The sequence below is a fragment of the Schistocerca cancellata genome, chromosome 5 (genome assembly GCF_023864275.1).
Source record: "Schistocerca cancellata isolate TAMUIC-IGC-003103 chromosome 5, iqSchCanc2.1, whole genome shotgun sequence".
NCBI classification, from domain to species: Eukaryota; Metazoa; Arthropoda; class Insecta; order Orthoptera; family Acrididae; genus Schistocerca; species Schistocerca cancellata.
In genome coordinates this window covers 398025336-398042560 of record NC_064630.1, presented here as the reverse complement: position 1 = coordinate 398042560, position 17225 = coordinate 398025336, and the positions used below count along the sequence as shown (strand labels likewise).

Here is a 17225-nt window from a genome sequence, read left to right as displayed (position 1 = left end):
CGTCATCTTCGTGGTGTAGCAATTTTAATGGCCAGTAGTGTAGATAGTGTTGTGGAATTGGTTGAATCTTTTTGATGCTCCTTCTATATTGAAATACGATGATACAGTAGGTCAGTAAATCCATTAGACATCGTTCTTACTCCACTACTTCAAGTGTTGTCGGTGAGGCACATCACGCGTGCGGTGGGTGCAGCAGGCGTGCACGGCTGCACGCAAGGCGCGGCTTCGTATTTGGGGCAGTGGACGGCCCCAGTGACCTATCGACCAGGGTCGTTAGCTGGACGCGTGACGGGATCGTGGCTGAGGTCGGGCGCCCACCCATCCACCCACCAGATAACGCAGGCACGCCGTGACACGCAGGCGGAGCGGCATTCGCTACGAGAGCTGCAGCCCACTCAAGGCGTTCCATCACAGGCTTCGGATTATATCTGTATGGAGGGCCGTATGTAGAATGAAATTTTTACTCTGCAGCGAAGTGTGCGCTGATATGAAACTTCCTGGCAGATTAAAACTTTGTGCCGGACCGAGACTCGAACTCGGGACCTTTGCCTTTCGCAGGCAAGTGCTCTGCCATCTCAGGAGTACTAGTTCTGCATGCCTCGCAGGGGAGCTGCTGTGAAGTTTGGAAGGTAGGAGACGAGGTACTGGCGGAATTAAAGCTGTGAGGACGGGTCGTGAGTCGTGCTTGCGTAACTCAGATGGTAGAGCGCTTGCCCATGAAAGGCAAAGGTCCCGAGTTCGAGTCTCGGTCCAACACACAGTTTTCATGTGCTAGGAAGTTTCGTATTTCGGATGTCTAAACCCCTAGGCTCACCCGTGGTGCGGGCCAAACCAGGGGAAATTTTATGGTAATTTTTGGAGCAATTTTCGCATTAAAAGTCTGTAACGCAGGAGGGCCAGACAAGGGTTTTGTATCCTGGGTTCTAAAAAGCGTGTCAATTAGTTTAACCACCACGGCACCTCTCTCGTTCTTTATTTCGAGGCAGGTAGCTGTTACTGTTACCAACCGCGATTTAGTTTAAAGAGGCCCGTGTACTTAAATACTCATAAACGGGCTGCAGAAGCTGTTGATGATGGTGAAGTTTCTAGAGCCGATATTATGGGTATGGATCTCATATCCCCATCGTCAGGTGGCGGTAGGTTCGCCAACAGAAACAGGTGTACACACACACACACACACACACACACACACACACACACACCACTGATTACATGACAGGGAAAAAAAAAATCTGTGCTGCTTCCATATCTGGCGCAGGTCTAACGCTTAAGAAAACTATATATAATTTTCTTTTGTCTTACTACCTACTTCAGTTTCCAACATAGTTTATACATTTTAGATTAAGCGCTAACAAATTGCACAGACGACAACTAAAACCGTTGTTCTTCATATTATTATTGTACTTTTAAACCCATTGTACATAAGAATTGTGATAAAATACTGTAATTGTAAATGATTTGATTCTAAGTTTGTCGTTAATAGAATGTATGCTTCATCCACATTCGGCCACACATTTCTTGCAACAAACAAGTGAATCACTTCAGTTCAAGCATTAGGCCTGTCTTTTTGTTTTGCCTGTTACGGTACGCATCACTTCCTCGTTCTTCCTTAACTTCTTCTCCCAACTTGCATAGATATTCTTATCCGAAGAAGTGATCTCACTTCACTCATTCTTTAGAAATTTTCGGTCCAGTTTCTCCTATTTTCTTGTATTGTATTCCGAACATTAAATGTATTCATTTCTTTCCCAATTTACGAATTTCGAAATCTCAGCTCTTGTACATCCATTTACTGTTCTCAGAAATCTTATCTCTGCTACTTGTACACGAATTTCTCGGTGTTTATGTACAACCCACAATTCACTTTTCTACAAACAAGCATTGGATCTGGCATTGCCTTACAAAATTTCAATCATGTTTCTTTCCTTGTTTTAGTTTTTAGACATCGGTTTATTGTTCCACATATATTACCAAACTTTGCTCATTTCTTCTCAAGGTCTTCGCCATAGTCATTGTGACGTCACAACCTAAACAGTTAAAATGTTTGACGTTTTCTGTTATTCTATTGTTAGTCACAACTTCTGTCCGTACAGGATGCTTTCCTTTAAAAGCCATTGATTGTTTCTTCTTTTCTGAAATCGTGAAATCGTGCTCTTCACAAATCTTACATAGTAAATGTATTCCCTTTGTAGATAGCAAATAAATGAAACAAATCAATAAAAGTATTTTTGATAAACAACAGCTGTTTTGGGACTTTTACATGAACTGCAAAACAATTGTGAATGTGCTCGAATGGAGAACACATCCAGTCCTATACCTGCTATGCTACACGTGAAGTCATGTTATATACTTTCTTGTTTGACTTTCCCCATTTCCAGAGTCGATAAAACTAAACTAAAGCCACTCTTACGCGACGGCTGATATTAGAGTGCTTACAATCCTCATCTAAATCGAAATAATTCAACTTCAATATGTATGATCCGTTCTTAGAAGGAAAACGAGAAAAGGCAAACTTGCTTCACACACGGTCCCTTATTTACAAGGCACAAGGCGAATTTAGTACACCCACTCTCACGCAGCAGGCACGTACACTAGACGAAAAGGAATCGTAACTTTCATACACAGCTGTAGGGAATGCGAGGTAGTCGTCTGCCGAGACATATCATTGTACTAACATCAAAGGAACGCGGCTCTTCGTGATAGTCGGTCTCTCGAAAACCACTGTTTAGAGAGGGATAACGCTAACGGACTATAGCTTCTTGTCCTTACATCAGCAGAAGGACAAATGTAGGTATTGTGTGCGTCAAGAGGCATTCAGCTTACTTAGAGGAGAACTAGACGACACACGTAATTTGTAACAGCTTGTGACAATCCTTTAATGCCTTTGCGTGTGAAATTATAAATCAATTAAGTTGGCAGTTCCACTGTGAAGAAACTTTTGTTTCGCTGGCGAAAAACTAAACGAAGCTATCAATTATTAAAAAGTAGATGGCAGTTATTGACGAGAGAGTTGGTAACACTGATGCAGAAGAGTCTCTTCGCGAAAAAATATAGCGTCTGCCTTTTTACTAATGAGACAAAAAAAGTTCTTTAATGAGTCAGATGAGATTTTATACAACCAAACAGTCAATATTTCATTTCTGAATGTACTGTCGCTATCTATGACTAGTTTTGTGGGTACTCTGCATCGTAATGTCAACAACTCAGTACAGCAAAACTTTTGGTGTAACATTCATTTTCCCCCAAATTCTATGAACTGTAACATATCTTTCTCGAAAGAGGAGACAAGTGCGCACTTCTTGGACGTGCTTCGCGTGTTATAAGGGGGAAACAACTCGCCGATTTTCTTGATATTTCGAATTGGTTACGACAAAGGACTGACATTTGGGATCCCAGAAGAATGCTGATCATGTAACCGATGGGGAGGTACTGAATAGAATTGGGGAGAAGAGAAATTTGTGGCACAACTTGACTAGAAGAAGGGATCGGTTGGTAGGGACATGTTCTGAGGCATCAAGGGATTACCAATTTAGTACTGGAGGGCAGTGTGGAGGCTAAAAATCGTAGAGGGAGCCCAAGAGATGAATATACTAAGCAGATTCAGAAGGATGTCGGTTGCAGTAGATACTTGGAATGAAGAACGTTGCACAGGATAAAGTAGCATGGAGAGCTGCATGAAACCAGTCTCTGGACTGAAGACCACAATAACAACAACAAATGTAATAAACGTTGGTGTATTTTATAAAATGTACATCCACATCTACACTTCGTAAGTCACCTTATGGAGTGTGGCAGATAGTACTTTCTGGATCACTATGGTACGCAGGTAGCACGATTGTTGGTAAGTCTAAATGGGAGTTGGATTTTCACTAATTTTACACTCGTGGTCGTTTCATGAACTATTGTAGGAGGAAGGAATTTATTGGTTGACTCTTCAAGAAATGTGTGCTCACCAAATCGTGATGCCCAACGCTTCTTTTGTAGCTTCTGTTATTGAAGTTAGATGGGCATTCTCGTGACGCTTCCGAGGTGACTAAACGAACCTGTGACGAAACGAGCTGCTCTTCTTTGGATCTCCAGCATTTCCTTTATCAATTCTTCCTGGTACTAGTCCCAGACTGACAAACAACATTCAGGTATCGGTCAAGAGGGTAGTTTGTAAGCTGCCGCCTTCTTGCACGAATGAAAATGTAAATCGCTCCGTACGCATGTCCCCGTACATTTTATAGATGTGACTGTTTTCAATCCTTCTTCGGCAATCGGGCAATCCTACAATAATTGGTCTTTCCCCCTACCCACGCGAAATACGTTACATTTGTTTACCTTGAGAACCAACTGCCAATTCCTACACGAAGCGTCGATTGTCTGCGGGTCTCTATATTTTGTTATAATTTTCTAGCGTTGTTGCCACTCTGTATCAGCTGCGAAAAGCTTCATGGAACTTCCGACGCTATTCTCCAGGTCATTTACATTTACTGTGAAAAGTAAGGATCGTATAACGCTTCCCTGGGGGAACGTCTAAAGTTACTTTTACGTCTGAAGTTTTTTCTCTGTAAGGCACAATTTGCTTTGTTTTAGTTTCTACAAACCAATCCGAACAGAAAACTGGTGTGATATTCCGTACGGTCGTATTTGTTAGTTAGGTGACAAAGTGTAAGTGTACTGAACGCCTAGCGGGAGTCACGAAACACGGGATCAACCTGGGAGCAGGCCAAATGCGATTCATTGACGAACAAATCGGGCTACATTTCACGTGATTGTTGCTTTATAAACCCGTGTGGATTCCTACAGGGCAGATTTCTGATCTCCAGAAAGGTCCTAACCCCCGGGCAAAAACGTTTTCTAAAATCGTACAACAGACTGACATCAACGATAAAGGCCAGCAGCTTTGTACATCTTTCGGACGATCCCTCTCGAAAACGGGAATAACCTGCGCTTTTGTCCAATCACTAGGAACGCTTCGTTCCTCCATAAAATTACGGTAGGCTGCTGCTAGAAAAGAGCAAGTCTTTCCTCATACTCTATTTAGAATGACGCAGTCTAAAATCCAGAAGATTTCTATGGAAATTGTCTCCGGCTACGAAAGTCTAGAAGCAATCATTAACCCGCAAGTCTGAAGAAGTCAAGGCGAAATATCTACAGAGAGCTTCTCAGTAGGCATAAAGTGCTATTGCTCCAAAGCACGATACGCGTGTTAGGTAATGAGCTATGTGGTGAGGACGTCACAAGTAGGAAGAGGTGACAACAATGTGAGGGCTCAAGAGCCACTTTTAAGTGGCCTAACAGGAAGGGAAGGAAGCCTGTTAGAAGAAGAGCAAGTCTTTCCTCATCCTCTATTTAGAATGACGTAGTCTAAAACCCAGAGCAATTCTGTGGAAATTGTCTCCGGCTACGAAAGTCTAGAGGCAAACATTAACCCGCAAGTCTGAAGAAGTCAAGACGAAATATCTACAGAGAGCTTCTCAGTAGGCATAAAGTGCTATTGCTCCAAAGCACGATACGCGTGTTAGGTAATGAGCTGTCCGCTGCTCGTGGTCTCGCGGTAGCGTTCTCGCTTCCCGAGCACGGGGTCCCGGGTTCGATTCCCGGCGGGGTCAGGGATTTTCACCTGACTCGAGATGACTGGGTGTTTGTGTTGTCCTCATCATTTCATCATCATCCAGGAAAGTGGCGAAATTGGACTGAGCAAAGGTTGGGAAATTGTACGGGCGCTGATAACCACGCAGTTGAGCGCCCCACAAACCAAACATCATCATCATCATCAGGTAATGAGCTATGTGGTGTGGACGTCACAAGTAGGAAAAGGTGACAACAATGTGAGGGCTCAAGAGGCACTTTTAAGTGGCCTAACAGAAAGGGAAGGAAGCCTGCGTCAAGTGCTTTCGAGCTTCGACCGGCAGCCAACGCGTTGCCAATAAGCGTAGCGCGGGAGACGCAGCGTGGCGTGTATTTTTAACCGCGGGCCGGCCGCGCGCTCCTGTGGCCGCGGCAGTAGGATGGCGCAAGCGACTGCTATAGGCACGGGCACCTCCCTCCCGCTGCAAAGGACTGCGTGTTCTGCGAATGGTCTCCAGGTAGCAGCAGGTGGAAATGAAGCTTGGGGCTTAAGGCTCCAACAATGACGAGAGCATTACACTCTAATGGCTCAAATGGTTCAAATGGCTCTGAGCACTATGGGACTTAACATCTGACAAGGAGACGACACAACCGTGGGGTCGGGGATTTGTTCGAAATTTTGTGTGGTGAAGAGGACTCCTAACACCCCACGTGGTTAAAATATTAGGACGCACTACCCGGAAAATCCCGAGAAAAATCGATCCAAAGTTTCTTTGGTGCCGTATGAGTATAAAATATTAGTCCGTTCCCGAGTCGCCGTTTGGCCTACAGGTTTAGCACTCGGACCCTTACGGCAGAGGTCTCGGGTTTGATTCCTGCTCGCGCACTTTTTTTTTCTTCTGTTGCTTGCAAAATTGCAGCGCATTGTTACAGGAGAATCGAGAAATTAATTCCCGGGAAGACTGTATAAAAATTCATTCTATAATTCACCATCAATTATCGTCACCAATATTCCGAGACATGATTCAATATTCCTGGTTTGCCTCAAAATTATCAGAAACTCAAAACATATTCGTAAATGTTAATGGAACATGTTTTTGTACAGATTTATTGCGAACGCCCTGTGATTGTAAAAAAATCCGCTTTTATATGTTGCGCAAGATGTCGCAAAAATTATTGCTTTCTTTGTTTTTACGATAATTACCACTGCAGTTCTTGTTTATTATTATTATATATATAAAAATTGAATGTTTCGCAATCGACTTTATTATTCGGATTGAAAACCCAATGTTTTTTCCTCATATACTTTGCAATGAAAAATGGAAAACCCACCGCCATGAATTGTGTTGTTGGACATAAAGAAAATAATTTTTATTCAAAAATGTAACTAATTTGTTAAAGGTAATGTAGGTTTGGGAAACTTTCTGAATAATTGGTGGAATAACAAAAGAAAATGAAACAGAAGAAAAAAAAAGTGCCAGAGGAGGAATCGAACCCGAGACCTCTGGCCTAATGGTCCGAGCCCTAAACATCTAGGACAGACGTCGGCTCGGCAATTCACTAACATTTTATACTCATATGGCACCTAAGAAACTTTGGATCGATTTTTCCCGTGATTTTCCGAGTAGTGCGTGCTAATACTTTAACCACGTGAGGTGTTAGAAGTCCTCTTTCACCACACAAAATTTCAGACAAGTCCCCGACCCCACGGTCGTGCCGTCTCCTTGGGAGGTCATCAGTCTCCTAGAACTTAGAACTACTTAAACCTAACTAATCTAACGACATCACACTCATCCATGCCCGATGCAGGGTTCGACCCTGCGACCGTAGCGGTCGCGCGGTTCCGGACTGAAGCGCGTGGAACCACTCGGCCACAGCGGCCGGCTAGACTCTAGTGACACGAATACTTTGATCCGTTATCACACAGCTGGACGTGTGCTAGCTAGGCAATGTTAATTTTTTAGACACACAGTTCTAAAACAGTGAATGGGTTGAGAGCGGGAGAAAACGGTGGAAATGCATGGCAAACAGATTGCGACACGTGGCCCTCGGTTGCGTGTGGGGAAATTTCGGAAAAGGGCTGACATTTGCGACAGAAAATGGGTGCGAGTCGTTGAAACACTGCGAAGAAGCGAAGGTAATGGCAGGCACAGGCCTCGTGGAAAATCGACCTTATCAGGTAACTCCACAGAGAAAAAAATTTTCCGTCGTTCCTGAGGGAGGAGGGCGCTTACAAGACAAATTGGGTTCTCTGAGGCCAGCCACCGAAGAAACGTCAGCAGTTTTCGAGATCGAACAAGAGGACTTGTAGAAGGGCAGTGTTAGAGAGGAGATGTGTCGTGGGGCCGGCTCGGTGAAGAATGAGTCCCCGCTTTCGCTACTGAGTCCTTGCGCCACCACAGACTGGCAGTACCGTACACAGTATCACTGCTACCGCTGAAGCCGGCACTTTAGAATCGCAATATGGCGGCGAGTGCAAATGAAGTCTGAATAGCTGTTTATTTACTGATAAAACGGTCGTAATAAATGGGAATAAACTGATATAACTACGTTACCTTTAGAGTTTTGAGATAATGGTCAACACATGCGTCGTTTCCGGCTGTTTTTTTCGTAGAACAAACCGGAGGTACAAGGAAAGGAACATGTCTCAATGCAAACATCTTACGTATTTTTGCTTTTGGTCTGTACGTGAGCTTAAATAATGCGCAGGGTGACAATTATTGAACTATATGAAATAAAACCGCCGTAACCTCTGAACGGTTTGCGTCAGACTTTCAAACTGTACGCCTGCCCGAGAGCATGTTGGGAATAAGTATGCACATGCATGGTTTCGTTTAGCGACGAAGCCGACTTTCATTTGGGTGGGTTCGTCAATAAGCAAAACTGACCCATTTGGGGCACTGAGAATCCGCATTTCGCGATCGAGAAGTCTCTTCACCCTCAACGGGTGAATGTGTGGTATGCAACGTCCAACACAGAATAATCGGTGTCATATTCCTTGATGGCACGGTGACTACCGAAAGGTACGTGAAAGTTTTGCAAGATGATTTCATCCCCATTATCCGAAGTGACCCTTATTCCGATAAGATCTGTTTCATGTAAGACGAAGCTCGACACCATCGAAGCAGGAGAGTGTTTGATGTCCTGGAGGAGCACTTTGGGGACCGCATTCTGGCTCTGGGGTATCCGGAGGCCACTGGCATGGGCCTCAATTTTCCGCCAAATTCTCCGGATCTGAACACTTGCGACTCCTTTTTGTGGGGCTCCACTGAAGACAAGGTGCACAGAAATAACCCCAAGACCAATACTGAGCTTAAAACAGCCTTTCAAGAGGTCATCGACAACATCGACGTTCCGACACTTCAGCGGGTCATGCAGGACTTTGCTATTCGTGTGCACCACATCATCGCCAATGATGGCAGGCATATCGAACATGTCAATCTAAATCTGAGTATCTGTAGTGACGTTCACACCCTAGTTTGTAACTCATTTACATTTTTTTCATATAATTGTCACCCTGTACATTACAGTATGCCTTCTGTGAAATACCGGCAGAAGTTTATGTACATTTTCAGGGTTTCGAAAATATAGTATTAATAGACTTAGCTGATAGATGTATTTTTAACTAGTTTTTATCAGCTTCGCTTTTCTTCGCACAGTACGCTCGTTATGAAAGTACTCTGTAAATAGAGCGTGCTATTTGTCGTTGACAACAAGTGTTTTTATTCATTTGAGTGTTCTTGCGAAAATTGCGGTCTGCTTTAAACGTGTGTATATGTAATTTGACGTTCTTCTCATAACACGAATCTACAATGATATGTGTTTAACACAACTAGTATGTAAAAATTTGCTCAAATACAAAACTCATTTAGACAACCTTGTAACCACACTGCAATAAGAAGGTAAACTCTCCGCGACTATCAAAATCACAATACTGCTGTTGAGCTATGTTATTGGTTTCGAAAGGTTGTCCTTTGATCCACAGCATTTCTGTGTACAATATTTCGATAAACGTGAGAGGTCGCTCTTTTAGAAGAGTCGCTACGAGACTTTAATCTCGTGGTTATATTTTACTGCATTATTTCCAGCCGTACAGGCAAAGTCCGTCGAAGTAATCAATGGGCCATGGGCAATTAAATAATATCAGGGGTAAGACAACGGAGGGGCACTACAATAAAACCAAATGACCAGAGAAATTTTGCCAGCGATGGGAAAAGACCGCTGGTCATAATGTAATGTGACCTTCATCCTTATGACAATATGAATATAAATAATAGCAAAATGTAATTAAACTGCGAACGTGAAGATGGAATCGGATTTGATCTTTCCATAAGGCTTAATAAATTTCCCTAACTTGTAGCTTACGAAGAGGCAGAATGTCACTGCAAATTATTAGTGATGTTCTGAGACGCCAAGTTTAAATTCCCCACACAATACTGTAGCATCGCTACGTTACAAGGAACACTTCTATGCCCACAGAACAAACGAGGCATTCACGTGCGGGCATATGAGGGGAGAAAAACTCTTCAGTAATTTCATCTCTACAAATGTTGGTATACAGGGCAATGATACAATTAACGGCGCAAACCTTTCGACTTGACGTATCAGACAGTTTCCTAAAACGCTATATTCACAGATAAGTAACTACATGATCTTACCATGGTCCGAATAAGGGGAACCTTGAAAATTAGACATTGACATTTGAGTTTGTATTCAAACCCATTAAAATGTAGTTCATCATCATCTGAAGACATAATAAAAAGCAAAATTTTATGCTATTATGATTGTTCTACTACGATCTTCTGATTTTTTAATTGTTAAAAATTGATATCGGTATAATATCAGTTCATTGATATGTGAATTACATTCTGTAAAACAGCATCTAACGTGCAAACAGCTATCGACATACCTGTGGATAAAATATTTAATGAGTCCGCTGATCGCAAACATCCTTGTCGAAGAAAACCTGTATGATAATACACAAATATACAGTTTTAGCAAGTATACTAAATATGTTCCGACACATTTCGGGTGAAACTGTGAATAATAGCTAAGCAGGTACTTCCTCCATCTATTGCACATTAGAGAAAAGAAATTATTTTACGGTTCTTTTTCCTGGTTGCTTACCGCATTCTGAGTTCTCAGTCAAACCTAATACAGAGAGAAAACCAGGAGAGCTTGATCCAGGAATGACTCTATGACAAAACTACGTCCTGAACATCTTTCGTAATCCTCGTCTGTAACGCAGATCACGTACACAGACCAGTATTCCCCTACAAAGAATTTGAAACGAAATTTACCACTTCAAACCTCCGTTCGAAAGTAAAACAGCAGTTCTGTGACATTACACATTAATTTTATGCTTCACTAATCACATACAATGCCGCCTCGGATAAAGGGCTGAACATTCTACAAATTTGAGCTGAATTATAGAAAATACCTGCAATGCACAACATTGGACAAAAGAAATGAATCAACCCTCTAGAATACATGCAATCCTTACAAAATACACAACTAAAAAGAGTGACATAGCATAGGAAAAGATCCTAATGCTAAATCTCCTAGCAGTCACACTAGCAGGAATGTAAGATGCATTGTAGCTTAGACGTGCAGTGTGTCATCGTGATGAGAACTGTTCCATTTCTCCAGGAAGTGCGCTCGAAACTTACCAATGTAGTTTGCCGGACGTGACCGCAGAATCATCCGCCGTACCAGTTTTTTCCACCATGTTCTCCCTGCGATAGGTACGGTACACACGCAACTCAGTGCGAAGTGTTGGGACTTTGAAAAGTGCCAGTCACAACTACAATTTGAAGTCGACTATTATCTTGATGTAAAATTTCCAGTAGCAAACTTCGGAGAAATCTGAAGAGGAGCCAAAATTTCACAATGTTTAGAGTATCAGTGGAACGAACTGACCGCAAACATGTGGTTCCATAACTAAAGTGTGCCTACAATAATCCCAGTTGTCGCTGTTCGACAAGGGCATGAATTTTATTCTGATTGGTTCCACAACATGTTCTGCTGTGCCATTCGTTACGATTTAGTGTGGAGCATGACTCATTTAAATGTGCAGCGTGATGGCGGGTGTGCTGCCCTCTCTAGTAACATCGACAACAGGTTACTCTCTGTTCTTCCTTCTGAATTGCGGGCTGAATTTCTCAGGCTGTTTACACCACACTTAAAAAAAAGAATCAAAATACAAGTCCCAAAGGACACCAAACTTGTAACGTAGGTTCATGCAGCTTTCAATGATCCCCAAATTATCGATAATAACGATGTGTAATGTTTCTCTGTCATGCGCTGAGGACGTGAGGAACGCTGAATACGTAATGGATATGTGAAACTTACAATGAAATGAACACCCTTAGCTGCTTACAGGCGTTGGCCTACGTCAACGGGGACAGATGAAAATGTGTGTCCCGACCGGGACTCAAACCCGGGATCTCCTGCTTACATGGCAGACGCTCTATCCATCTGAGCCACCGAGGACACAGAGGACAGCGCAACTGCAAGGATTTATCTCTGGCACGCCTCCCGCGAAACCCACATTCTCAACGTATTGTCCGGCACTACATTCGTAGTGCCCCCGCCCATTATATTCATTACTCGCGGCGCGTTGCCGATTCCCGTAAGAGTTCTAGCACTGTTTGTGCCTTCGTACAGAAGAAGAAGATGGTCAAGTGGCCGGTGAGACTTATATATATATATATATATATATATATATATATATATATATATGTGTGTGTGTGTGTGTGTGTGTGTGTGTGTGTGTGTGTGTGTGTGTGTGTGAAACTTCCCAACAAATTCTAAACAGTGTCGGCTTAACTGTTGTCTCATTTGGGAATGGCTGCTCTGTGTAAAGTCTAACAGACTGTAGAAGGTATATCCCCAGTCACCAGCACCCCGAGACATTGGAGCAAAGCACAAACAAGAGGGTTTGTTGTTTGGTGCCTGCTTTCTTGACAGGTCAGGAATGTAGACAAACACTTGGAGCAATACTTAGCGATGTAAATTCACTGAGGATATTGCAGCCAGCAATGGCAACTGCCACAATGATGTACAGAATGAGGCGAGAGTTCTTGTGTTGTATGCCAGCCACTGCAAGGCCGAAAATTTTCATCCTGTACTAAGACTTGGAAGCACAGTTACGCAGTGTCAGTTGGTCATTTGGTGGGATCGCAAATTGGATCCACCAGTGACTGATACGATGCGATCGAAAATTCAACCTCCTGGAGGACGGAATGAGGCAGACTGGTAATGAAATGTTGAGGTAAGAGCAGCTAAGGATCAGTCACGCAATGGCTAGTCAGTCAGTCACATGATCAACCGGTCAGTCAGTGAGCAATGTGAGCAGAAGAGAAAGTGAGTTCACAGTAATGAGACCGTGAGCAGGCAATCGGACGAATCAGAAGAGACAGTCCATTTGCCTTCTGAAGACATGCCGCCCAAATGTCGACTGAGCCTGGGTTTGAGTCAGATTGCTGCTTTCATTGCGATGTCTTTGTTCTTTTGTGACATATTCATTTTCCATTCAGTGTCGAATGGACTTCTTTATGATTCGATATTTGGATCTTTAAGCAACCAATTGCACTTCGTTGTGTGACCTCGGCCTCCAAATATTATACTAAAGCATCTTCTGCGAGACGCTGCAGACAATAGTCACCGAAAGCACAAGCCCAGCAATACCGTATCGGCACCTGAGGGATTAAGTCAGCCAGGATGGAAGATGGAACGATTTAAACAGCCCACGGCGTTGCCACAAAGTCAAAGGACACAGAAGATGATAGCTGCTGGCTGTCAACCTGCCGCCACACAAACAATGAGGGGTGATCGACGCATCGCACCAACTTTACTTCTGCTGCAATTGGCTTCATGCAAAACTAACTCCATTGTGTGGTCAGACGACTACTCACCCTCCCCCCCCCCCCCCCTCCAATTCATGCCGAATTACTGAATCAAGTCTAATCAACATTAAGATTCATATTTGTACTGATGATGTAATAATAAATGTAAATGTTTCCATGTTTTAACCCTTCAACTGATTTGTTTTACTACAGGTGTTACTAAGTTCATTGACCGCAGACACTATTAGACTGTTACAAAATATCAGTTGCATCATCTTGTCTAAAATTGCTGTCTTCACAAAGTGCAATGCCTCAACAGCACAAAATTGGTGGACTTCGCCAGCCTACGTTTTAGTGAACTATCCACTACATCATTTTCAACTTGAAACACTGCTGCATGCTCTTTCAAATGAATTTGTGCTGGTTACCGTAACACATCTCTCGAACACCGGAATTTCACATAACCTGAGCTATTTCGGTGGCCTGGCAAACACGGAGTCCTAATGCACGCGATACCATTATTAATGTGATCTGCACTACCTGTACCTTCCAAATAGGCTAGTGTTACAAGCAGCGAAGTCTATACCACGTAAACCAGTGGAGTAACTGCTATGGTATTAAGAACATTCAGTTTTTATCATGCATACACTAAATATTTTGCTACTGCTAAATTTCTACTTAAGTGTTTCACTTCTTCTGTCAGTTAGTGAATTTACAGATATTTCGTCGAACATTAAATATTGTAACACTAGTTTAAACAGAAAACTGTTCGTATTTTAGTGTTGCAAATGATCTTTAAATGAATAACATATATTATTTTCTTAGAACTCTTGCACTCTATTAAGTGTAAGATTATTATTACTTGTCATGAAATTGTCTAAAACTATTGTCAGTTTTGTAAAATCAACCAGACTCCTTAGTTTTCATAAATCTTTCAATTCTCGACTTGTGGTGTACGGAGCCTTTGTGTATCTTACCTTGAGTCTCATTCTCACCTTTAAATTACTGAATCTCTTGCATCAGTTTGTCAAAAAAGTTGCATGAAACATATAACTTAAGTTATATTTCGAAACTGACTTAATTTCAGAATTTACGCAATCAGACTGTACAAAAAAGGAAGCGTATGTGCTATATGCAATGTCATTCCTTCCTACGACAGTATTTGTCGTTGTTCAGCTCCGGTACGTTGTATTACTGCATCAGATTACCAGACAGGTTAAGGTCTTGTATACAAGATATTTCCCTATAGCTATAAATTCTTATGCAGTAATTTTATTTATAACCTTACTAAAAACTAATATAAGAAACACTGCTCAGATACCTTCTGGAAAGTGGAAATAAACAAATTTACTATAAAAATAAAAATAATACTAGCACCTTTCAGAAACATCAATGTGTAAATATAGTGACACTTAACATTCAAAACTAAACAGTTCTATAAGCATTATAAAATTCTGGATACAGTACGAGTAAAGTACATAATTACGTGATTTTATTTTATGAGTACGTTTCTAAAGTACCCTACATCGTTACTACTCTTAATATGCCAGTTCTAACAAACGCTACGATTGGTAAAGTGTATTTATATACTACTTAGTTTTCAACGGCTAGCTTTACAAGGCTAATACAACGGGCCTTGCATCAATTATACTACTATTTTTCTATTATTAACTACTGCTTTTCTGTTACTAAAATACATCGTTCACTATTCTACTCCTGATAAATGCATCTATGTTTACGCTAAGCAAATACTTTGTAGTTTAGTTATGGTGTTCAAGCAACGGTGATTACGCCTGTCTGATTGAAGGTGGTAATTTTCAATACAATTATTCATGTTAATGTTTCTTTTCCCTCTTTACTTCAGTCACACAATGTGAAAAGATTATTTTCAGGAGGTCTCCATTTTCCTTAAACCATCCAGAGACATGAAGTGCAGACAAGCAACGTAGAAATATAGTAAAACAGTATGAAACGAAAATAATAATTTTCAAAAGGAAATCCTGAAAGCTTTCCCCCATAATAAATTAAACACAGGATGAATCGCAGCTAACTTCAGGCACATTATGTGGCAAAATTTTGAGTGAGCCAATCGATCGGGCACTTCGTAGAGAAGATATGTTTCCTCCCTGATTGAAATTTAAACATGGACAGCTCGGACAACAGCATATTAGCAAAAGCAACATTTATCATTTGTTCCGAGCTGCCTTAAATGCAAAAATGTAGCAAACTCATCTCTGCTCCTCAGACCAGCGACGTATCAAAAGTGTCAATAATCTGAGTACTGAGATAAGTACTATGTTTCCAGATGGTGCACGACATTCTGGAACCCGTTTTTTCTAAGCACTGTCGAAACTGCGACTATTTATTTATTTATTTATTTATGTATTTTTACTACATAGCAGACAAATGATCTTTCTATGGCTTTTAACAAAAATCACGCTCTTCTTCGATAGTTCCCGACGTACACTGACGAACCAAAACACTACGACCACCTGCTTAATAGCTTGTTTCTCCGTCTTTGGAACGACATACATCACTGATTCTGCGTATAAGGAATCCGACATTTTGTTGGTAGGTTTGCTGAGGTATGTGGCATTATGTCCTCGCTCAGGTCCAGTAATTCACGTAAATTACAGACCGCTGACTTGCGTACGTGGTGATGGCGCCCGATAGCTACCCAGATGGGTCTGTAAGATTTACATGAGGAAAATTTGGTCGCCGAGTCATCAAAGTGAGTTCACTGTAGCACTCCAACCACTCTAGCACGGTTCTGGCTCCGAGGCTCGGACAGTTACACTGCTGAAAGACGAGAACGCCGTCGGGGAAGACATCAAGCACGAAGGGATGCAGATGGTTCGCAGCCGACGGCGTATCATCGATTACTACCACAGGTCCCATGCAAGCGCAGGAGAATGTTTCCCGCAATGTAATACTGCTTCCACTTCGTCCGTGGCGCTGTGCACGTTTCGAACGGCCGTTAACATCGGTGACGGCGTTTGTGGAGACGACCATCGACCTAATGTAGCAAAACTATGATTCACCAGAAGAGCAGACAAGTTTCCATTGGTCGAAGATCGAATCCCAATGGTCTCGTGCCTACTGCTGTCGTAATTGACGATGTCGTAATGTCAACATGTGAACATGTAGTGGTGGTCTGCTGCGGAGCTTCATGTTCAACAACATACAACGAACGGTGTGCTCCGAAATACTTCGTGTCTGCACCAGAATTGTGCTCTTTTGGGAGGGATGCCACAGATCACCAGCAATCCCATTTTACAGAGCAGACAAGCCCCCGAACACCACGTCCTATGAAGAGTCGTGGATGTCCAACCATTAAGGCAAATTGTGATAGTTTCACTGTCTTTATACCTCTTACCGTAGACGACAATAGCACATGAACATTCGACCAGCAACGCAGTTTTCGAGATGCTCCTTCACAATCTCTGCGTAATAATGATGATAATAATAATAATCTGCCCTTTGTCAAAGTCGGTTATCTCAATGGATTTCCCCATTTGCAGCCCATATGTCTGTTCCGCTTACATACTTTTGTTACCGCTTCACGTGCCCGCCACGCCATCAGGTGACATCCAACGTCGTGGAGAGCAGTGGTCGTAATGTTTTGGCTGATCAGTGTATTTCAGGTATTAAAGGCAAATGGTCTAAGGCGTGTTACCTTACTTGCTATCATTGTAATTTTCACATTGCAAAAACTCCCTGCAGCAGCAGCAGGAGCATTAAAGGAAATAACTTACAGGATGAACCTAAAATCTACCAGAGTTGCGCATGTTATTAAGAGCAATTTTTCAGTATTCTTTTGAT

General features: G+C 42.2%; 1 protein-coding gene and 1 non-coding gene across 4 annotated transcripts in view; both read right to left on the bottom strand.

Moving 5' to 3' along the window:
• LOC126189049 (mucin-4-like) overlaps nucleotides 1–17225 on the bottom strand; it is a 431008-nt gene that overhangs the window by 343905 nt on the left and 69878 nt on the right. The window lies entirely within an intron of this gene.
• On the bottom strand, nucleotides 11975–12049 carry Trnat-ugu (transfer RNA threonine (anticodon UGU)). Its single transcript has one exon. It is a non-coding gene; the product is annotated as a tRNA-Thr (tRNA).